The following is a 24798-nucleotide window of genomic DNA, read 5'->3' on the forward strand; positions in this document are numbered from 1 at the left end:
CTCTGAAACAGGTGCTTCAAAAGACAAAAGGCAGAAAATGAGCCTTCTCTTCCAGACAATTTCTGTCAACTCAGGCATTGAGACCCTGTTCTGTAAATAGAGGGAACTGGAGCAGGTGATTCTCCAGCTCTAAGTTTATGCAGAGGATTTTAACCTAAAACCAAACTGAGGAAGATTAGAAATCAAAGATCATAACCAGAGGGGAACTCCAACAGACACTTTAGGTTTTACTTTAGCCCCTTGATTGTTTCTTTGTTTTGCTTCTGTTTTTTCTTTCCTATGGAGCAATTTATCTTCTCCATAACTTCAAAAAATTCTACTAAAAGTAAAAATAAAAACACTCCCACGGATTTGCTGGAAGATGGGACAAGGAAGAGCTGTCCTAGGGCAGCCTAGAGAAAATCTATGCAAACTCGTGTTCCCGACTCACTTCCCAATGAGACATGCAGGGCAATTATGGAACTTCTCAGAGGAGACCAGGCTTCAGAACCACCCACAAATCAGTCCCAGGACTGTTCTGGCCTGTCTCCTGTTGCTAGCTGGCTGGGTGTCCACTGTGTCTGTCGAAGCCCCGTGTGGTCTGCAATGCATGTAGATGCTGAGCCAGGCTGTCACTCAGAGTCTAAGAGGTTTCCTTGGCATGAGAAGCCCTGGGAGCTACTTTGCAACAAAGGCAAAATCAGCGCTTCAGCTGGGAACTTCAGTAAATGCCAGATTTTCTGCAGCTCATTCTCAAACACATCAGAAAATCATTTTTGTCTCCCAGTAGAAGATACCTTAATAGGCCCCTCAAATTGCTTAGACATGTGGCTTTAGAATATTTGGACACTCTGGGATTAGCCACGAAAATGGAGTAACTGTATCTTACCTAAACGCTGCAGAAATTGTTCTTACAGGAAGAGAGCTCTTATTTACAGTGTAATTTATATGTTCTGTGCTAAGCATTTGATCCTCATGGCTGGCCTCTAAGGAAGCACTTTTTAAAAAAATTCATAGACTTTACCTTTTTTTTATTTTAGCAGTTTTAAGCTTAGAGAAAAACTGAACGAACACACAGTACAGAGAATTCCTATTTTTCCCTCCATGCCCACCTTCATTTCCCTGATTATCAACATCTTGTACCTGTATTCATGTGCTGCATTTATTACAATTGACGAGCCGGGACTGACAGATTATTCTTAACTGAAGTTCACTGATTGCATTAGAGTTCACTCTTTGTGTTTTACATTTGATGGATTTTTTTCCCATAGAAAATACGTTGCCATTTATTCTAATTAACATTCTTAATATTACTCCCTTCCAGCAGTTTAAGACCATACAGGAGTTAGGTCTTAATGCCATTTTTCAGTAGCCCCAGTGATTCATCACCTTAAGTGTTATAAACTCAAATGTCTATAAAGGTGTCTAGCAGGGGTATAAATGAAGACAACAGGCTAGGGGCAATTGTGGCAAATTGGACAGCTCACACCTCTAAAACCAGCAGCCTCTACTCACTCCTACACAATGCTGATGATCAGAAATACCATCCTAGTATTGCCATACTGTCCAATTTCTCAAGAAGATAGAAATTTAGATTTTTCTTGAGTCTCCTGACTTTAAAAAGATTGGTAAATGTTGTGCCCTAACATAGGGTCTGTCCTAGAAAACATTCCATGAGCGCTTGAAAAGTATGTGTATTCTGCTGTTTTGAGGTGAAATGCTCTGAAGATATCCATTAAATCCATTTGATCTAGTGTGTCGTTTGAGGCTGCTGTCTCCTTGTTGGTTTACTGCCTGGAAGATCCATCCATTGAAGTCAGGAGGGTGTTAAAATTCCCGACTATGACTGTACTTCTGTTAATCTCTCCTTTTATGTTCATCCAGATTTGCTTTACATATTTGACAATAATGCAGGATGACATGTAACCCCCATGACAGTCTCATACAGAATAATTTCACTGCTTTAAAAAATTCCCATGGAATGTGCCTGGATTTAGAGATAGGGCCTTTAAGGGAGTGATTAAGCTAAAACGAGGCCTTGAGATTGGTGCTTTAATCCAACCTGACTGGTGCCTTTATAAGAGGAAATTTGGAAACAAAAAGAGACACTGGGGACGTGCACACCCAGAGGAAGGAGTAGGTGAGGACACGCTGAGAAAGCAGCCGTCTGCAAGCCAGGGAGAGAGCCTTCGGGGGAAACCAACCCTGCGATACCCTGATCTTGCTCTTCTAGCCTCTGAACCTGTGAAAAAATAAATGTGTTTTTTTCAGCGCCCTAGTCTGTGGTATTCTGTTACGGCAGCCCCAGGAAACGAACACACATGGTCCACAAGTTAAAGCAGTGTGCAAGCCTTATAAATGAGGCCTCTAAATCGCCACCCCAAAGCCCCTCCTCTATATGAATGTTAACATCTCCCTTCAACTCAGTCCAAACTTCTACTTCCGTAGTCTTTCCATTACACCACTCAGTTCCGAGCTAATCCACAGAATGGCAAGTTACACAGAGTTGGCAATACATCCGGAGTAAGATGTTGGAAAGTTGCAAACATTAGGTTCCCTCACCACTCCCACCAGACAGCTTCTTAACATTGGCTCCCTCACTAAATTGTCTGAATGAAGGGCTTCACTGGTTTAAAAAATTAAGTGGTGTGGAACTAAAGAGATCATAAAAGTGACTTTCAAAAAAATGTCCAAGAGATTCCAGTTTGGAGACAAGTAAATGATCCACAAAGCAGTTTTATTTAGGATAGTGAAAAAATACAAACCATCCAAATGCTCATTAAAAGGAAGTAAATAACAAATTGCAGCTTTGCATTACAACTGACTACTACTCAGCAATGGATATTCTGCTAATACACACCAAAGCATGGATGTTATCTCAAAAAACAACATGCTGGGAGAAGGAGGCTAAATAGAAAGGAGTACATATTGTCTGATCCCGCTTATAGGAAGGCCCAAAGAAGCCAAAACTAATCTACGGGGACAGCAGGTCGGTGGTTCCTGAGAGAGGAGCAGAGCAAAATGACTCAAATGGGGAGCTGCAGAAGCTCCAGGTGATAGCAATGTTCTGCGTGTTGACCATAGGTGTACACACACGTGTCAAAACTCATCAAATGGTACTCTTCCAGTGGAGTTGTTCTACTCATGCAGATATACCCCCAACATTGACTTTATAAAAAGACAAAAATGGTCAACAACTAGTAGGCCATCCATCCTGTTTACTCCCCCAGTCCATTTTGGAAATTTTGTATGTGAACTTTGCATGGCTTTGTAACTCTATGAGCAGAAAACTACTCATCTTATAAGCAAGTATGTTTTCACCTTGCTGCCCAAACAGGTAGTTTCCTTCCATGTATTCCCTATATCTCTGTCCAGCTTCTTTTTGCCAAATTTCAGAGCTATTGATTATACTTCTCCAATCTTATTTATGTTGTTTGTTCTTGTTTTGTTTTGGTTTGGTTTTGAGCCACAAAATCACAGAATTATTTCAACTATAATCCTTGCTTCAAGACATGCTATCAGGAGTACTTGGACAGGAGTTATATCCTGAAGTTTCTGGTATTCTTTTTTAAATGAGATTTAATCTAACTAAATATTCTAGAAGTGTGTTTGGGTGAGAATATGTGTAGAGGAGTAGGTGAGGGAATGAGTGGATTTGGGCAATGAATTAGCTGATGAAAAGTTGTCCTTGACTCTAAGCAAGGTGATGAGATTACAGATATGGAGAACAGGTAGTTCTTCAAATTCTGTTCCCTCCAAATTCTTATTCCTTCCATGTGTTAGAATTAAACATGAGTGTTATTTGCTTTAGGACTCCCCACTACAGTGGGAAGATACTTTTCTATCTCACTGATGTCGGACTTGGCTGCTGACTTGCATTAGTCAATTGAATATAGGCAGAAGGGACAGTGTGCCAGTTCCAAACCAAGATTTTCAGAGGAATCACACACACTGGTTTCTCGTAATTCACCATGAGAAGAATCTCAGAACAACAAGGCATGAAGCAGACCTGGACTTGACCAGAACCTGGATTCCAGTCTGGCCCAGGCAAATTTAGTCTAAATCTGCCGAACCACAATCATCTCACCAATCTGAGCATGAAAAAAAATGACTTATTTAAATCACTGAGATTTTAAGATTGGCTAACATATCAATGATATTGTAATAGCCATTAATTCATTCCATTAATACATACTGAGCATGTGCTGTGTGCCAGGCACTGTTCTAAGAACTGGAGATACATCAAAGAACAAAACAAGCAAATATCCCTGTATGCATTTTGAACTCACTCGGCAGCAGTTGGTCAGGTGAGAAGTGCTGAGGACCAATACTGAGGCCGGGTACTTGGGAATGCAGAGCAATACATCTTATTTGACTGCCTTGAGCTTTGATGCAGTTTTAACAACTAATGTGACAAAAATATGCCTAGTAACCGCTTCACAAAATTTCACCCAAAGATGACTAAAGAGGGGTCACTTAGCAGACATACCAGGGATACCATTAGAAGTATAAAATAAAGCCCTCATGTGGCCTCAGAATTACTTGGGGTATTTTAAACTACTGCAGTCCAAAGCATAACCCACAGATTCTAAGCTAATGGGTTGAGAATTAGGATTCAGTTTTGTTTTGTTGTGTTTTAATCTTTTCAGGTGATTTGAATGAGCCAACAGATTTGAGAACCACAGCACTGGATTTCCCTGAATTATAAAGAGAGATTGCACTAGTGAGCCAGACATCACATGCAGCAGATGTAACCTTGTCTATACAGCACGGCTTCACAACTAAAACATGGAACGATTGAGTTCAGGGACCTCTAAGTCCTCAGGTTGCAACATCTACAGTCACTGAACTGTTCCAACAACAGACACAAAAAGAGCTGACATTTGCTCTTTTATTGTGACTACTTAAAATACTCCCATGTAGATTTCTGTCACTGCTCAAGCAGTTGAAATTTCAAATTCAGTGCATTTGAGTTATTTGTGATATGAATTGATGTGAATGGCATGTCGCCATTTAGGGTAAACATACCTAAAGCTATGTCATTAAAAGCAAAGTGTTTCAACATGGAAGACCCAGAAATCCTTTTGTTATGTCAAAATTTTACCAAATGTTATTAAAGTTATTTTATTGGCCTTTATTGGCCTTGTTTTTTTCCCCAAACAGTATAGAGGGTAGGCTTCTTGGAAAGCAATTAGGATAGTTTCTCCCATGTGCCAGGAAATGAGCAATTTTATTCCAGTTCTCATTGTCAGGAATGATTTTTTTCTAGTTGTGATTTGTTGACAATTCTAGGAATCAATGACTCTCTAGCAGTATGGGCCAATTCAGAGGAATAGGTAGTGGGGTTTTTTACATATTGTTTCCTCCTATCTGTCAGACAATGAGCAAAGGAGTAGAGTTCACAGAAAAAAGCATTTTGTATCTTTAAAATAAGACTCCTTCCCTCTATTTCTTACAACCACAGCTGAATGTATGTCAGCCTTGGAAATAACAACTAGCCCATAAACTGGGTTGTGGCTCATCAGTAACAAATGCTTGGCCAGTGTAAACCCATTGGCTAGGACCTGAGAAAACCTTCTTCATGTTGGGATACTACTTAGCAAGATTGTTTAATTATACCTGTCTTTTTTTCAGTTCCTAGATTGAACAGGACCTAGTCATGGAAATAAAGTTCAAATTGCCAATACACACCTTAATTCTCTACTGTCTTTATTCTACTTTTGATATCTAGCATATTCCAGGAGAGCTCTGGTCATTGCTCCATAAGAATGACAAAACAGAGATGGAGAAGGTCCAGAAAAGAGTAAATCAATGACCAAAAGATTTGGCAAGCTGCCATAAGAAAAACACAGAGTCCAAAAAAATCTACAGGCTGAAGATGGATACGTTTGAAATATATTAAACCATTACAGATGTGAACAAATTAACTATATATTGGTTGAGCAAATCCCAAGTACCAATACTAGAGACTAGAGAATACCCACCTCAAAGCCCTAAAGAAGAAATTTTTGTAATGAATTGGATAGTGATTTCTGATATACAGAACAGTAATCCAGAAACTAAGGCTTAGTAACAAACAACAAACTTGAAGTGACTCACTCAAGTTTTCATAGCTAGTATGTATGAGTATAAATGATAACAATAATAATAATCCCTAACTTTTTTAGGTTTTTCCTATGTGCTGACTAGTGTGCTAACAAGCATTTTCATGTATCATCATGCCCTTTTAATCATCACAACAACTTCATACAGTGGGGAAGCTTAAACTCTTGAAGTCACCATGAAAATGTCCTAGAAACATGATTTGAATTAACTACTGCTATTATCTACCTTATACAGCAAGGAAGCTTATCCTCTTTAAGTCACCATGTAAACACCTCAAGATGACATGGCCAGTGTGTAATGGAAGGGATTTTGTAAACCAGGTCATGTGATTCCAATATTCACACTGATCAGGCCAACTGATTGCACAATCCCTACACCATTTTACTTGAGTGTATACACATGCACACATGTGTCCCTACAAAGATTTGATTATAGAAATACACACTTAGTAAGGGGAAACCCTGAGATTAAAATTCAAGTCTTCTGAATCCAAGTCTATGATATTTCCTGTAAACCACAATTATTTTATTTTGGACAAATAAAGGGGAATTTTTATATAGCAGGCAGTGAAAATCATGAGCCTTGTTAACTCCAAAAAAATGGTTTAATCTGAAATGTCAAGTCACTACAGGAAGAGTTGAAATGTACTTATATTTCACATAAGTTATCAAGAAAATTTGGCACACTGGAACACATCTATAACCTACGACAGTGATATCAAGGAAGTTAGCTATGCCCTCCCACACCTTACCCCTGGTAAGAGATGGAATACTGAATTTCCCTGCTCATGCATCCAGAGCACAAAATAGTTCTCAGAACTCTGAGGAGCAAAAAGTCAGAGGTGCCTAAGGCCAAATGGAGATATGAGTCAATACAGTTAGCTCAGGCTGTAGATGGGATCTGGTTTTTGAATCATCATAGCCCAGTTTTTCTGAAAATGATACAACCTTTCACTTACTTTATCTGTAAGGCTGCCTTGAGAAGGAATCAAGAAGTCTGGTGACCCAAAGTCCCTTTGAGGGACTAAGTTTTCTCAAGGCATATGCCTGTGCTTACAGTCTAGTCTCGGACAATGGCTCTTCCTATTTCCTTCCTTCCCTCTGTTGATGGGTCAGCTCAGGGCCACTCTTCACCTCTCAATCTTCTCATGCTTCTTTCTACACTTGATTTTTTAGTAACTTTGATGGCTGGCTGCTTTCTCTTTTCTCATATCTAAAATAACTGCAGAACTCCAAGGGGCTTATGAACCCAGAAGAAACCAATAAATACAACAGTTTGAACAAAACATGTTTCTTTCATCTGTGGCTCTTGAATTTAAGGCTCATGTTTGGGAAGGTTTCATGGGATACATTGACTCTCTGAAAACATGTATTGTTTTTAGAGCAAAATATTTCCATTAAAAATATGGAAGAGTATCATTGAAGCTGTATGTACTCAACAGAAAAGCTAGGGAATACATGTGCTGTGCACTGAGCATGGCATTGTGGAAAGAATGAAGATGAGCAGGATATGATTCCCTCGTGAAAAACGCTATCTTGAGAAAGAGATGAGGCTCTTTAGTGCAACTAGTCACTATAACTTGGAGTACAAAGTGCCAACAGGTGAGCCAATCAAACCCTGGTGTTGTGTTGATTAAATGAGATAATATTTATACAATTAAATGCTATGAGAAGTCAGAGAATAAAATGCAATACCAGGTATAAGGACCATAAGCTAGTGGCAGAAGGAGTGGCAAGATTTCAAGAAGCCATTTGAGACATAATTTTCTAAAATTCATCCATGATGAAAAAGCTTACTGATTACTAAAACATTGCAATTTTTCCTTCCCTCACTTCTCTCCTTACTCTGCAACAATCAGTCTGAAAGACCCTACTGTCTTCTAGAAATTGGCCTTCAATTCAGGCAAGAATTAAATGGGAGACACCTAGGCAATCAAAAGGTTTAATGGGGGGAACATCATTCATTTATGAAGGTAGCATAGGGGTCTTCACGTTTTGGTTGGAGACCCAGGATTTAATATGCCACCACAGCTTGTAACCTGCAACTCATATAATAGGGGAACAATGCAGAGGGGACTGCAACTCATATAATGTACAATGAAATCCAAGCTCCAGTAGGCTCTTCCTCTTCACCCCAGGGTTGGGGCATCTCGGGAGCCATATGCATTAAACACCGTTCTATCCACTATGTGTCTCCCTCACCTCAAGTCCTAATACCCAAAGATCTCAGAGACCTGGAGACACCAAGGAAGAGTGTTTCAAGTTGGCATCCAATGACACCAGCAAGCTCTGGACAGAAGCCTGAACTATCGCAGGCCAAGAGGAGGAAAGGTTTGAATGTGATACTCATTCTCCTCTGTCTCCTCCACCCTCTGTCTGTCCATCCACAAATTATCCAGGCAGGAGACTTGAACCATTTGATTATGGCGTTTCTTTTCCATGTGATTTCAACTGCTCTGACTGAGGGAGAAGAAGGAAATTCAGAAAGTAGTGATGAGTGTTTCAGTAGGAGTCCATCATCTACCAGAGACTCTTCATATACATCTCACTTCTCCTTTGGTCCTTTCAACACTCCTGTAGAGTCCGTTTTATTCATCTCATTTTATACATAAAGACCTGAGGCTTGGAGAGAAGAATGGTCTTAGCCAAGGTGATACTATTAATGGGTAATACAGCATTCAAATCCCTGAACTTCAACTTTACACTCTCTTTCTGATATCCCAGGGCCTCTCAACTGAGATCACTGTGATTTCATTTGGTTGCGAAAGCAATTGAGCAAGCAGGAACTCAACTCCTCAAGGCAAAATAATTCAAGAAGCTAAATATTAAATATTCCTGAAGACAGCAAGAAAGAGGGATATAGGAAGCCTTTGGGACAATAAGCTTCAAAGACTTTCGAAAAAGATATAGCTGATTCTTATTTCTCCCCTCCCTCTACTTCTATCCCAAAGACCTTAGTTCCTCCTCAGAAATGCTCACAGAGAAAGCTCTTTTAGCTAAGGAAATCACTGAAGGCTGGTTGTGTAATTCCAGGCTCTCTCAAGGTGGTCATTATGAGGTCATTTTTCATAAAGTAAGACAGCTCTCTGGACATGTCATGATAAGAGCCACCATGAATCAACCATCTGCTGCGGACCAGGCACTATGAGAGATGTTCACCAGTTGGCTGCTTTATCCAGGAGCACAGCTGACTCTGTGCCAGCCTGTCAGTGGCCTCATACCCCATATGACAGCTAGCCATAGAGGCATTGTCTCAACACGGCAGGTCAGCACAGAAGAAAGCAAGCCCTCCAGACTCCAGTGCCACCTGGACTTCACCCACCATGCCACCTCACCAGGCAGACACCCTCCCCTCTGCAGCTTCTTCAGGGTAAAATTTTAAACCGATGCACCAGCCCAGAAACCCAGAGATCCAGTTTCCTTATGAGAAAAAAAAAGACAAATCCAAATGGAAGGGTATTCTACAAAATGCCTGACCCTATTTTTAAAACCAGGTTATTTATGAACTTAGTGTTCATTGTCATGCAGTGTTACTTTTTTTTTCATTTTTACCCTCTAATTTTGGAATTTCTAATCCTGGGAAAGAAAATGAAAGAAAATCTCATGTCCTATGAGAACTTGGTTCATTTATAGACTTCACCAAAGAAAAAATATTATATTGTTCTTACGTAGTCTTAAGTGTGTATTTAAAGAGGTCTTTTGTGTAATAGTTCTCTAGTCACTTCAGTTCCTTTATTATGTGTGTTTGATGTTTTTTTCCTATTAAAATACCAGAGATGTGGGGGAAAACGGAGAGAAAGCAAGTGGGAGGGGAGAAGTGGGATTTCCTGTATTGCGAGGCTGCCAAAGGTGATGGTTTATAACCCGTGGTTATATTTAGCATAAACTTGTGGTGAGGAGGTGGAAAGATCCCTAGGAGAACAAACAAGGCTTAAGGCTTCTCCCTTCCACACAAAAAGTTTCTCAAACTCAAAAAATTGTGTTTGTACAACAAAAATGGCAAGACTTAAAGTGCTGAGAATCGGAACCCCATGGGAAAATCCAAAGGAGAGCCTTGCATCTCCAGGGTACTTGTGCACAATAAGGACAAAAAGTAGACAATACACCTCTTTGCCTAAACCAGTGAAAAGCAGGAAGGGCTGAAGTAGTTAAAGTATTCACGTGCGTGGACGCACTGATCTCACAGATCTCTGTTGAGTGCCCACTGTTTCCCGGGCTCAGATCTAAGTGTTGGGGGTATAACAACAAGCATCATAGACAAAGTTTTTCCTCTTATCAATCTTGTACTCATGTCAGAGAAACAGACAACTAGACAATTAGAAGATTAATAAGCTGACATGCGGTGACCAATTCTGTGATGGGCATAGGGAGAGACAGGGCTGCCTTGTAGATAGGGTGGTCAGGGAAGGCCCCACTGAGGAGATGAGAGTGTCCAGCCATGCACACCCACAGACCCCTGGAAGAAGAGCCTTCTAGGAAGAAGGCAAAGCCAGGGCAGAGGCTGAGGCAAGAGTCTGGGGGAACAGCTAGGAGGCCAGTGGGTCTGGAGCTCATAGATCTAGAGGGGGAAGGAGAAAGAAGCCAGAGAGATGACTAAGGGTCATTTCAATTAGAGTAGATGATGGTTAAGTCTTCCTGGACTCCCTCTCCCTGAGGGCATGACTTCCACCTCTGCCCTCTGCACCCTATCAGCAAAGAGACAGAACAGGGAACTAGAAAAACAAGCCTCAAGAATCAGAATACAGACAACCCAAATATTCAGTCATATCAGTCAAAATTTTTAAGAAATTTGTACATTATACATGTTAATGCCCTTTCGGTAGAACCTACAATGTGAAGTTCTTGCTGTTTGGATATGTGATATAATTCAGAATTGAAGAGAACAATGAAGTCTCTCTACAGTCAAGTGAGAATCTGATACTACAAGTTACTAAAAGCCATCCCATATGTCTAAACTAAACTCTGCTCTCTGTCATTTAGGACAATTTCTTCCTGCTATGTCCTGACATTAGGTAATAAACCACTGGACTGTGCAAAATACTCTCTAAAGAACTGCATTTCCGAGAGAAATTCTGCCAGACTACATAAAACAAAAGAACAGAGCAGCTCCTTCCCATTATACACCCTCAAATTCTCCCATGACACATTCATAAGCACACATGCATGTATATTCACATGCACGTGCACACAACACGCACAAATATAATATACCACAACAGTGGCTATAAATGCCAAGCTATCAGGCTGGGTGCTCAGTGCCTCTCACACAGCTCATTTCTAGTGCCTCACGCAGCAATCCACCCAGCTCTTAACCCTCCTCCTGCACCCCATACCACACGGCTCCTTAGACGGCACTGCTCCTGCTCCAGGTCAACAACCCAATTGCACAAGGGCACCTGACCTTCCCAGGTACTACAAGGCAGTGACTTTCAACCTTTTTCATTTCATGGAACATGTAAACTAATTACCAAAATTCTGCAGCACACTATAAAATTTTTTTGCTGATTTGACAAATTTGTCGAATTGTATTTGACAGATACAATTTTGATTCATTCATATTGGATGGCTATTGTTGTGTTAGCTGTTGTCATTTTTTTTATTTGACAATCTAAGGGAAAAGAGGTCAGTGCCTCTGAGTAAATAGTCAGGTATTGCATGTTTTCAAAATTCTAGGAGCACACTCATTGAAAATCACTATTACACAGAAATAAATCTCTAGATATATACTCTATCCATGACGTTGCCCAATTGGATATTGTTCAGTTTACCTGGTGCAAGTTTAAAACATTCGAAAACTTCTTCCAAGTTACCACCAATTTTCTCTAATCTTCTAATAATTAAAAATTCTCTTCTGAATCTAACACTTAGAGACATTCTCTTTTCTTGCTAGTTTTCTTTCTTTTCACAACCATATGTCCTGATTAATCTTCACTTGTACCTCTAGACCCACCCTCCACATTTTTCAGTCCTACTGTGCCCTAAGAGGCCAACATTTTGGGGGTGCTGTGTCACCCAGGCTCCTCATCCTCCGGCTTTCTGATGGGTGCGGCTAACAGGAGCACCCGCAGGAGGAGAGAGAGGTCAGGGTGCTTCTTCCCTGTCCCGGTTCTGCCTCACACTGTGGTTCTGGCTTAGCCTCCCCTCCTCCATGTTCTCATGAGCTTTGTCAACACCATTTCCTCCCTTTGTTCTTTCAGCCCCAGAGGTGGCAACAGCTTCCTGTTGCTGCTAGTCTCTGGGGGCCACAACATCTTTTGTTGATTTCCTAAACCTGGCCACACTGCTGAGGGTAGTTCCTTTATTAAAAATGTCTTCAGATAAGTTGCTGAATGGAATTCTGTTTCCTTCCAGAACCCTACTAATACACCAGACCCAGTAAGAGTTCAACTTTCTCAGCTCTATTTTCCTCACTTCTAAACACTTCTCATCAGATGTATAGACACTAAGACAACGTTCTTCAGGGTCTACCCACATTATTTCTTTCCCTGGTTTTGATACTTAGCTTCATCCTGAGTTTTTCTAAGAATATTCATTTATTCATTCATTTAATCAAATAATGTTTATTGAGGATTTAAGGATATCAGACATTGTAAATACAATCTTGTGAATCACACACATTCCCTTGCTTTCAAGGAGCTTGCTATCCAGTGAAGGAGAAAAAAGATAACTAAATCAGAAAAATATTAACATTACTTAGGAAAAGGAGGAAAACAGTATGACTCAACATGAGGGATAACTATTCAATCTTGGGGAACTAAGAGAAGTGATGTCCAATATGAGTTAAAAGAATAAGAAATTGTGCAACCAACACACTCAGCCAGTGTTTAGGATATGTCACAGAGAACTGGGCAGGTTAAGCAGGGCTGAAGCAAAGACCATGCAAGAGAGAATGAGAAACAATGGAGTTGGGAAGAAAAGATGAGGCAGATCATGAAGGACTTTGTTAGCTCTTCTAAGAAGTTTGGATTTTATCCAAAAATCAATATGGAATCACTGAAGGGTGTTAGGCCAAGAAATATCATAATTAGATATGTATCTAGGGAATTCCAAGACAATTGTAAAGTGGAGAATGGGTTAAAGTGATGAAGACTTCCCATGCATAAAATAGTGGTAACCTGACCTAGCCAGTTTTAGTTAAGACTAGAAGAAATTAGTATAATTATTAAAATGTTTAGATGTTGGGATTAATAGGATTTGGTGATTATCAGGAGATAAGAGAGATGGAGCAATTGACCGTCTACACACAAATGTGTGGCTTAATCAAAAGTATGCTGGTACCATTCACAAAAGCAGAAAACACAGAAGAAAATGGCAAGGATAAATATTGCTTAATAGCATAACCAAGTTTGAGGTTCCAGTTGGACTCCCAGCAGGATGTGTCATCCGTAGTAGTGAGTGTCAGAGTCTAGTGCTGAGCAGAAACATCTGGACTGAGTCATTTATCTTAGTTGGCTAATACTGAGATCTCTTCAACTCTTACTGCCTTTTTTTTTTTTAATACATTTTCAGAACTTACCCCAACCCTTCCTCTCAACTTTATGTTTTTTAAGGGTCCTCATTACTTTCTTGACACACGCTTTTCTTTTAAAATACCCACACTCATTTTCCAGACAGTGTACAGCTTTAATTTCTTCATAATGCCAATTCTAGGCATAACCAATTTGCCTCAGAAATCCAGGATTCTTTCTCTTCTCTCCTACCCCCAATCTCCACCTTTTGCTTGAGCTCCTGCCTTCCAAGTTCAAAAAGTGGCCATTTCCCCTCACGCATGTAATTCAAGTTCAGTCCCTGACGCTAGCCAAGGTGATGAGCTCCAAGTCCCCTTTGACACTTGAGTAGGGAGTATTTCCAGTAAGCTGTGCCCAGGTGAGTAAAAGATAAACATTCCCACCTGTAGGTGACATCAATCATTCATTTGGGAAGCCAGCAGCTTCTGCTCTGAGAGTAAAACGTTGTGAAAAGGAGCAGCGCCTTCAGCTAACAGCAGCTGTATCTAAGCTTCCAAATACCCTTTTCCCTCTTCCCATTGAGCGCCCCCCCCAGACCCAGGATAAATCTAAATCAACCGTTTTTCAGCCAAAGCCAAATCTCTGCCAAGAGGTGACAAAAATTCACTGGCCAAAACTAATCTTCAGCTCTGCTTTTCTCATCAACTACAACCTGCACCTGCAGCTGAGCCCTTGCTCTCTCCCCAATAAATGAGCCAGAGAAGAAACACACAGGATTCCTTGGAGCTGGATATCAATGCTCTCCCACCCTCATTGGTCAATTCAGCTCACTTTACTTCATCGTACATCCACTGAGTACCTGTTATGTTCCAGGCTCTGTAAACAGCAATTCACACACACACAAAAGACATATGTAAAGTCACCATCTCCACACTTGAAGAGATTACTGTTTGTAAAGGGAGATATAGAATAAATAATCATAACATATTATGATAAATAGTATATTTTCAATGCCAGGGAGAATACACGTGAGGAAGCATAAATCCTCCCTAGGTTGACAGGAGGTAAGGTAGGAAGAGTTGGGGGAAAGTAAAAGAAGAAATTAAATTAATAAAATGGAAAAGGAAAAAGAAAATTAATGCACTGAGGCTGGGGTAGTCTTTATAGGGGCTTCATTGGCCCTACAGAGAAATCTGGTCTGTAAGAATGAAGGAGCCCTTTAATGTCAGCAGTCTCAGTTTACAGTCCTTGGACTCTGGGTCAATGCCACTCACAGTGTGGTCCACAGACCACAACCATAGATGACAATTCACCAATTGAGAGTGAGTCTTTACAAACTTGACATTGATATGAGAACCAAGCACATGATCAGTGGGCTCTTATCATAATGGGTGTGGTCCCACTTGTGGGAGGAATCCCACATGGTGCAACCTGGAGACTAGTACTGATTTGTGACAGGTTAAAATTTTGAAAAATGAATAAAACTTGTCTTTCACTGTAGATAATTCGAGAAGCACTATTCCAGGAGGTTCTCCATTAGACTTTAAAGTGTCCTTGAGTTTGAGAGACCTTCCTTCCTTCCTTCCTTCCTTCCTTCCTTCCTCCTTCCTTCCTTTGCTTTTCTTTTCTTTCTTTTTTCTTGCGGGAGAAAGCTATTGAGGAGAGAGCTCATAGCTTTTATCAGATTCTCCCATGAATTCCCAACCAAAAGGCTAAGAGCCCTTACGTTAAAGGTGGTTAAGAAGGGGACTATATGGTTTGTTCTGTATGTAAGAAAGACCCCTTCTAGGAAGGCGGGCATCTCATCCAGGCCTTCTGCAGTCATCACACCTCATGACAATGGCCACAGAGCCTCTCCTTTCAGCGTAATTTGAAGGTGCCCTTCTCTGGAAAAATAGAAAGATGGCTTGGAATATAGTGAATCCCAAGAAGAAATTCAGTTTAACAACATTCATGGAGGCTCTGATACGAAGGGCACTGTTCCAGGAGGGTGTGATCCTTCAGAGAACAAAATGGACCTGCCCAATGGGGACCACACTCTGAAGCGGGGAGGGGATATATATTCTAGTGACTGTGTTATTTAGAGGTAGTCTTTATTTGAATTTCTCCACACAAGGGGCATGTGCAATTATTAAGCACAAAAACACCATCAGAGGTGTGGAATTGATATATGGAAATAAAGACAGACAACGGTGGAGGGGCATTGTTATACCAGTTGTCACTGGGAATAACTTGAGTTTAATCCTCCTGGGAACTCTGGACGTCAGTGTAGATCACCATCTCAGAATAATCCCAATAAGGGGGAAGGAGATGGCTATTTACATGGTAGCATGTATCAGCCACTAGAGAGTGCTGCCTAGCAGGCAGGTTGTTGCAAATATGATGATAATAATAAGATGTCTACAGTGTTTTACACGCCTTTTTTTTTTCTCGGCCAAGATCTGCCTTCCCTCCCAACTCTTGGCTGCATAGCAAATTCTTACTCATCCTGAAATACCCAGTTCTGGCAACTCCACCTCTGAGGAATTTAATAACGCCTCTTTTGCTGTGTTCACTGAAGTCCCATGGTAGCTATCACCATGTTGCCTTGTAATTATTTTCATTTATGTTCACATCCTCCACCGGAAGGTTTTTGAGGGTTAAAGTTTTGGTGTACTCATCTTTTATCTCCAGTGATGGTATAAATGTTTTCTTGATGTGAAGAAAGTGAATCTGACTGACTAGCCTGGGTCATAGGACTCTGTACCCATCAGTGCGAGGGCCATGACCTGCATCAGCGGCCCCAGCTTGAGTAGGGTGACCAACCCTGTGGCTGTGGGAAATGGGAGAGGGGACATGAGGACTGAGAATCGCCTGGACTCCAGGAAATGCGGATGGCTGTCGTCAGAAGAAAACTAATTCTCTGCATGAGAAACAGTAGCTCTCTACTGAACCTTTTCTACTTATAAAATAATTAATTTAAAAGTGTTTTCAATCCACAAAGCTTTGTGTGATTCCACGTATTGAGTCACCTTCAATAGTTCCTTTCAGAAGACTCTAGATGGCACTTTTGGTGTGGAGAGAAAAAGAAGGGGAGGTCCAAAAGGGAAGCCACTGAGACACATTTTTTCCAAGGGTGGAAGGTCACGATGCTTTATTGCACATCAGGAAATTTTGTAAAAATCTGGATCGGGCTCCTGTCCACCCAGCTGTAAAACTGTCAACAGCATAATATCACTGATAGTTACTTTTGAAGTGTTTTTTTGTAATTGCTTCCACAGGCCGGCCAGCTTATTTTATACTATCAATTCCAAGGTTTATCATTTATTACTCATACTTGGGGTCTCTTCACGATCTATAACAAGCGCCCTGGTGGATAAAAGGAAAATCCATTTCATGTTCAAAAGCTTACGCAGGAGACAAGAGTGTGTGTTTGGTGCTCTGGCTCCCTTTCCACACAACATGAGCTCGTCACACGAGTTGCCCTGCGGGGGAGGGGGTGGAGCTGGGGGGAACTCTTGGGAACAATAAGCACTATGGAGAATATCATGAAATAAATTTCTTGACTCCCCTCTCATCCTGGGCACAAGGATCTGAAACAATGAGCTGTCACTTATTTCTAACCAGTTCAGGGACTCCCTCAGGACAGCAGGGACCTGCAGCCAGTTCCTATCAGTTCTTGCCTTCTCCGCCACTGCCAGCATCTCTGACTCTCACCCATGCAATTCCAGGGGGTCTCACCCTCCCACTTTCCTCATTATCTCTTGCCAGACTTGCTAATTCTGATCATATGGTGGGAAAGACATCCAATCCCCTTTCCTACGTCTGCTTGACGTCTTAGCTGTCCTGCTAGCACTGGGCTGTTGCACTACCTACTTGCTATATAATCCCCATGCACTTTGATGTCTTTCAAATGTTACCTCATAATTGTTGGAGAACCCATCTGGGGTCAGGCACAACTCTCTGGGAGCTGTTTGCTTAATGGACCGCCTCCCTGCTATTAAGCAAGACTGATGATTTGAGAAGCACTGGCTGGAGGTTCTGGGCTCTGGCTGTGAAAGGAGCAGGAGAGCCATGTCCCTTGTGACCCACCCATCTTCCACCCCCCCCCCCCGAACCTTTCTAATGCACTCATACCCACATGACTTTTTTTGTTTACTTGTTTTGCAGTGAGGCTCAAATGGAATCTTGGAGACACACAATGAAATAGGAATGATTTCTGAATGGACCAGTGTGAAGCGAACTCTCTAAGTCTGGCTCCCAGTACCCACGAAGGGAGCAGAGAGGAGGAGAATGTCATTTGGGGAGACAAAATGGAAACAATTGATAGAATTATGACATTCAAGCTGCAGGATGGTAAAACACAATGGGATTTGAGTCTATAAAATAAAGGGGGGAAATAGAAAACACTAATAAATATTAAAACCTCTATTCCATGTGAAATTTTATTTCTAAACCAAAAATCTACAGCCTTTTCAGAAACTTGCTGCCTTCCAGGGGTATCCAGCCTTTTGGTGTCTTGGGCCTCACTGGAAGAAGAAGAGTTGTCTTGGGCCACCCATTAAGTATACAAACGTTCATGAAAACTGATGAACAAAGAAAAGGTTTTAAGTAAATTTACAATTTTGTGTTGAGCCACACTCGGAGCCATCCTGGGCCACCTGTTGCGCACAGGCTGCAGGTTGGACACTCCTGGTACTACAGCACTTCACCACTACATACTTTTTTTCCTTTTTCATGTTCAAGATTTTTGCTTTGGTCCAAAACAAAGTTCAGGGGGAGTCCTGGTTTTAATCTAGTAGCTATGCGACCTGCATTAAGTGAATTAAGCTCTCTGAGTCTCAGCTTTCTTGTGTTTTTCACAGGGATCTTCATAGGCATGCGATGCACTGGTGCAGGACTCTACATACAGCATGTGAGGTGACATTCTATCAGACAGGGGCAGCGCCCAGGTGACACAGCAGCACTGGCTCTCTGCCTGGACCTGGCTCTCCCCATAATCTTGCATCATCATCCATTTCATTCTCAATAGTGACATAAAATTTGTTATTGAAAACCTCCCCACAGAAGGAAGGGCAAACTAGGAGGGACTCCATGACTTATTTTGGCCAGTAAAATGTGAGCGAAGGTGATGTGACACATACCACTTCCAACCAGATTCCTCTGGTTCTGCACCTGCCTCTCTCTCTCTCCCCTTTCCATCAAGATACCAGTAGCACCTCTCCAGCCTAGCTGTATGAGTGAAAGGCCAAAGCCAGATCAAGGACAGAAACACAAAGGGAGCCAGCTATTAAGTGGGGACTCTAAGGCACTGGGTTTGGGAGGTCATTTGTTGCAGCAGCCTCACAACACCTAGACTGCCTGATGTGTCATCATAGGGCAGAGTGAGCCCTGCCTCGGCTGCTGAGACAGGACTAAAAAGGAATGGAACATTTGCCCGAGTCAAATATAATTTTAATACTCTATGTGTGACGCCCTCCTCAATCACAAAACACAGAATAGTCAAATGCCAAGGGTGTGTGGATTACTGAGCAAATTGTACAGCATTTGCTAAACCTCAAACATTCTTTTATCACCTTAGAAATTGTTGTATATCTGTGACCAACTGTATCACCATTTAGTTAATATTGTAATGTGCAAATGATTGTGTTCTAAGTACGTTTCAGAGATAACTTTGTAACTACAACAAATGGAAAACTACTGTCGTTTATCTTACATAGAGTTGGAAAATACCTATTGAAAAGAATTCACCTGTATATCATTTTGACCATTTAGGAAATCTTGTGCACAGTGAGCTGGGCACCAGGGGTCACAGTCCTGGGTTCCAATCTCGGCTGCTTCACACAGCAATCTGGGACAACTTCCTCTGTACCCCTGTTTTCTCGGCCATAAAGAGAATGTATACTATCAGGTCTCATCTAGTTCCAACTGTTCTGAGCTGCTGGTTCTACCCCTCCTCTCACTACTGTAGCTAAAAACAACCCCTGTGTGTGAAATCTCTGATAACTCTAAGAGGAAAAGAGAATTTAGCTAATCCACAGAAAGACCGTGATTACACTTCTCTTCCAAAGAGATAATCTCAAAATTATAAAGCCCAACCAAGGACACATTTTATTTCATCTTCCTTTATGTTTTGCCAACTCACTCTTATGATTCGTTGGAATCCTTTCATAGTTCCTAAATGATGTTTCTCCTACGCACCCCAGCGGGGTGACTTTATTTCCCACTGTTGCTTAGGAAAGAAGAGGAAGGAAATCAGGATTCTAATTAACAGGCAAATGCTGGCAATCAGTCAGTCATAAATCCCACATCAGTACCACAAAGCCAATAGTTGTCTGGCTAATTCCAGGACTTTAAATCCTTTCACTGCCTAACTTCAGTGGCTTCCCATTCTTCAACAACAAGCACATGCAAAACAGACTCCTTTACATTACAGACTTTGAAACCTGGAAGGAATCTTGCAGATCAGCCAGCTCAGCCAAGTTATTATACAGATGAAGAAAATAAGGTCCCAAGTCATGCAGGTAAGAAGCAATAGTGCATGGATAAGACTCAGGGTCCAAGCTCCCCAGTAAAGCAATGGTGTATACTCAATGGTGTGTACTCAAAATACAGCCTCTGCTATGTTCTGTTTTTTTGGACATGATTCAACTCAATTACTTCTCTTGACTTCCATTTTTCATCCATAAAATGGGGACTGTAATGTCTATCTTTTAGGGTTATTTTAAGAATCAAGTGAGACATACCACTGGGTCTCAAATTGAAGGTTTAAGTGACCAATCAGACTCTAAATCAGTAGTTCTGGGAGAGGACAGGGAGGCAAGCACAAGATTCAGCATTTCTAACAAGCTCCCAGGTAATGACAGCTTTGTGTCTAAACAACCATGTCCTGGAAGCAATTCAACAGAAAGGTGCCCTGCAGGGTACCTTGGTTCTAGCCATAAAATCCATCACAAATCATCACCACAAATTAGACAACAGACAGGACATCACTGTTGTGTGGATGAAATAAAATCATGTGAAATGAGATAGATTTCCATGTCTACCTGTCATAAACAAGCTAACTGGGTCACAAATACATTCCCCTTATCTTATACTTATTAAATTAAAAATTTGCTGGTGGAGGAACAAATGAGTAAATGAACCAGTGAACTGAACCAAGTCACTTCGCCGCGAAGGAAGTGACGCATTCCACCATTTTGTTGTGTTGATTTTAATCCTGTGAACAGAGGAATGCAGACTGCACAGATGACCCGACAGCCCATTTTAGGCACGGTTTTGAGCCAAACATGTAGCCATGACAGGAGGACAGTCCAGACAGATGAGTTACTATGCACAGAAAACTCCTTCTTCAAGTGCCATTTTTCAAGGTGATGAACAAATCACTAGGGAGGGACTTTGAGACTAGAGACACCATAGTGTCTACCACCTAGAAATGGGTGGGGCCAGGCACTTCTAATAGTCACCAGGTGAGAACCCATCTTCCAGAGCACTGGTTTTCAACCCTAGAACATCAGATGCCCAGGGCCCCCTCTCCAGCTGGATCTGGTTAGGAACATCTGGGGAAGACCTCCCTATCTGGGTATGTTTCAAATGGAACCCAGGCAAGAAGAACGTTTGCATCGTGATACCAAAGAACATGTTATAGGCATCATGGCAGAGGGGGAAAAAAGAAATCTACAAGGAACATTAAGGTTAATCTCAGAAACACTGATCAATGCTGAGCACCGGAAAATACCACGACATAACCCTTTTCTCAGCAAAGCCTAATTCGTTACAACTTACTACAGTTGTAGAAAGTTCCCTTCTTGATAGAGTTTGAAGTGCTCCAGAAGACTGGAGTCAGAAATGGGATAGTGATAAGGCTTTGAAGTCTCAGCTCAAGTAATTTAATGTGGATTTTTCATGGCTGGAAAGTGGATTAGCACTGGGCAAAATTACGACCTAATAGTTTAGGGTTGATGGATGCAGCACACAACAAGCACATTGCTGTTTGATAAGTAAACTGTTTGCCCTGGTGAGCAGGATGTTGTCTCATAAATTGATCTGTAGAAATTTCCAGAAGCCAACAGTGAAGTTGTTTGTCATCTTGAATTTTCTAGGCGAAAGTTTCCTGTAACAACCAACTAAGTCCTATTGACAACAGTAGCTACACTTCTCTATCATAGTGTCTGACATACAAATAAATGCTTGAATCAATGTAGCTACTACTGCAAAAATGCTACATAAAAAGCAGCATAAAATTCATTGTCTTAATACATTATTCATGCATTATTATGCTCACAGGGGTATGGGTTGAATTGGATCCAGCTTATCTCAGCTGGACTCACTCACATATGTACTTACGTACAAGCCAGGCTGGGAGCTCCACTCTAGGCTGGGCTCACAGGGGCAGCTTTCCCCCACAGTTCTGGCACCTTCCTCTAGGGCCAGCGGCCAGCCAGGCACGGCCTTCTCATGGCAATGACAGAACAGAATGGCAATGACAGAATAGAAGAAGGAAATCAGAACTGCAGAGGACAGGGCTCAGAGCAGGAACACAGGCACTTCTGTCTCATACTTTGGGTGAAAGCAAATTGCATGACTGAGCCTCAGTTCAAGGGGTAAGAAAATAATCTGCCATTTAAGTGAGAGGAAATGCAAAGACATATGGCAAAGAAGTAGCTACAGACAGGGTTGAGCCACGCGGGCCACTGATGCCCTGAAGCACAGTGCTTAATAAATATTCATTGAACAACTACTCAATTAATTAATTGTACAATTTGCAATCTTGGCTTAAAAATTGAAATCATTATTTTTTATTTATTTATGTTCTTTTTTGTTTCTTTATTTTCTTTTATGTATTTATTTTATGCCATTGATATTCCCATACAATACAGATGATTATATATACATACAAAACTAGTGATTTATTATTCATTCCACAATTCAACAACCTCACCTCTGCCATACACTGTGCTAAGGGCTAGGCATGTGGCTATTAAAAAAGGCAGGCATGATCCCCACTGTCATGGAGCTTTCAAATAATCAGAAATATGGATTTTGTATGAATATTGCTGGTGTAATGAGTAGTAAGAAGTGACCATGGAAATAGCAGACATCTTTTGTGCACAATATTTGTTTCTGACCAAAATGTTCCAGATAAAATGTTCTGTAAGTGGGATGTCCACCATTAAGTCATTGGACCAGGAGAGGACACACTGTCTCCTCAGATCTGAAGGCTCCCACCCTCCCTGACCTGGAAACTCTGTGTGTCCTTACCCAGGTCCAGAGAAGAGAAAGTTACTTTCTCTATGTCTCCCAAGGTTCTTGACATTGTTTCTATCATCCTGCTTGCTCACTGTCCAAGGCCTCCCTGTCTGCTGAGAGGTTACGGACATGTAAGAGGCAACGAGAAACAGAACCATCAGGTCTGTGGAGGCTCTTCCTCATCTCCCCAAAGTTGGCTCTGTAGCTCCAGCCCCATGACTCAGGGGCCACTAACTTGGCTGTTGGATGAGTATGTGATTGTTTCTGGAAAACAGGACCCCACGAGGTAAAAACTTAAAAGCAAAAGACACAGGATCCAATTTATATTCCAACATAAAAGCCTCGGGCTATGAGCCAGATAACTTTCTTGAATTTGACTTTTTTTCCCAGACTCCGAAACTTAGCCAACTGGAACTCTTATTTGAAGTATCATCCTCTGATTTTCTTTTAGAAATGAGGGACTTGCTTCCGGTAAAGATGGACTGTGATGTCCTTGGCTTTGTCAACGCCAGCAAGCCCAGGACCATATAGCTTTATGCCATACATCTAGCACGTAGCAAATGTATAGATTAGAGAAAAAGCTGTGCATAATGCCTGGACTCCTGCTGAGAAACAGATTGAAGAGCAAGAAAGGCCAAGACATGTTTCTGCAGGTCGTGTGTTATATACTAAACTTGCCATTAATGAGAAGAAGATGGCAAGCAAGAAATTATTAGTTCTCCAGCTCCCCCATTCAATCACTGCACTAATATTTATCATGTGCCTACTATTACCAAGAAAAAGCAAAAAAAGAAGAAATCAGCTAAAAATGACAATGTGGGAGAAAGCATAGTGGACAAGATACATGCACTACTGAGGTATCTTCCATATTTTACTAACATGATCACAGTTGAGCCTCACTAGGTTTGGAGATGTTGAGAATTTGCCCAAGGTCATGCAGTTGGTCATTGTCAGGTGGGAGCCTAACTTCTACATTCTCATTCCTTTGCCCTTACTTTTTTCTGCCACACTAGGCTTTCTTTCTACATCTCAGATGGAAAAGAGGTGCATTCCGTGACTCCAACGGCAATAAAGTGCCAGAAAACAGGACATTAAACTGGGCTGAGAGACCCTAAGTCATGAAAACCATGAAAAGTAAAATTAGTGACCATTTACCTGAGGTGTGACCTCTGGTTACAAAAATCAAGAAACAGGTAAACAAGTGCCAAGATCCACAACAGGGAAGCAGAAGAAACCAAGCCAGCATGAAGGGCAAAGTAGCTTGTGTCTCTCCAGTTAACCTCCCTTCAAACTGCAAAGCCCTGGCCTTAATCCCTGGCATTAACTACTCATACATGCATTCACTCAACAAATATCTCAGGGCCCAGAGTGAGCTATGAGCTAAGTGTCTGCTCCATGCCTTTTGTGGAGTTTACCACTTTGTGGAGTTTGATTACGGGTTAAACCAATAATCATGCCATCAAATGCATTCAACACAAACTGCACTGTGTGCTGTGAAAGAAACATAAAGGGTTTTATGAGAGCTTATGCCAGGGCTGACGTAGATGTGGCACTGGACAAGGTCTTTCCAGGAAAGTAACATTAAGACTGATTCCATCGGGATGCATAGTACTCAACAAGAAATTTGGGGAAAAGAGTGTCTGAGGAAGAGAGAGCATGGTCCCAGGTGGCCCCTGGCATGTCTAAGGGTTAAGTAGCTGTGCTGTCAGCTAGAGTAACCAGGATGGCTGGGCTGGGCTTCTCACATCATGCAACCAACTGGTAAGGCTTACTCATGTGTGGAGGGTATAAACAGCAAAAGAGAACAAACTCCCAAGTGCAAGCACTTTTCAAGTTGCTACTACACGGCATTTGTTATCGTCTCATTGGCCAAAGCAAGTTGGTCAATGCAGAACCAATGTGAGAGGACATCACCCAGGAGCACAGCAACACAGGGAGATATGAACAGATCAAGGGCTATCACTGTAACAACGTACCTGGGAAACCAGACAGGAGGCCCTTGGCCCACCCTGAGAGCATAGGTCAGGCTTCGCAGATGA

Source organism: Sturnira hondurensis, unplaced genomic scaffold, assembly GCF_014824575.4.
Source record: "Sturnira hondurensis isolate 20B ecotype Veracruz unplaced genomic scaffold, ASM1482457v3 Scaffold0006413, whole genome shotgun sequence".
Lineage (NCBI taxonomy): Eukaryota > Metazoa > Chordata > Mammalia > Chiroptera > Phyllostomidae > Sturnira > Sturnira hondurensis.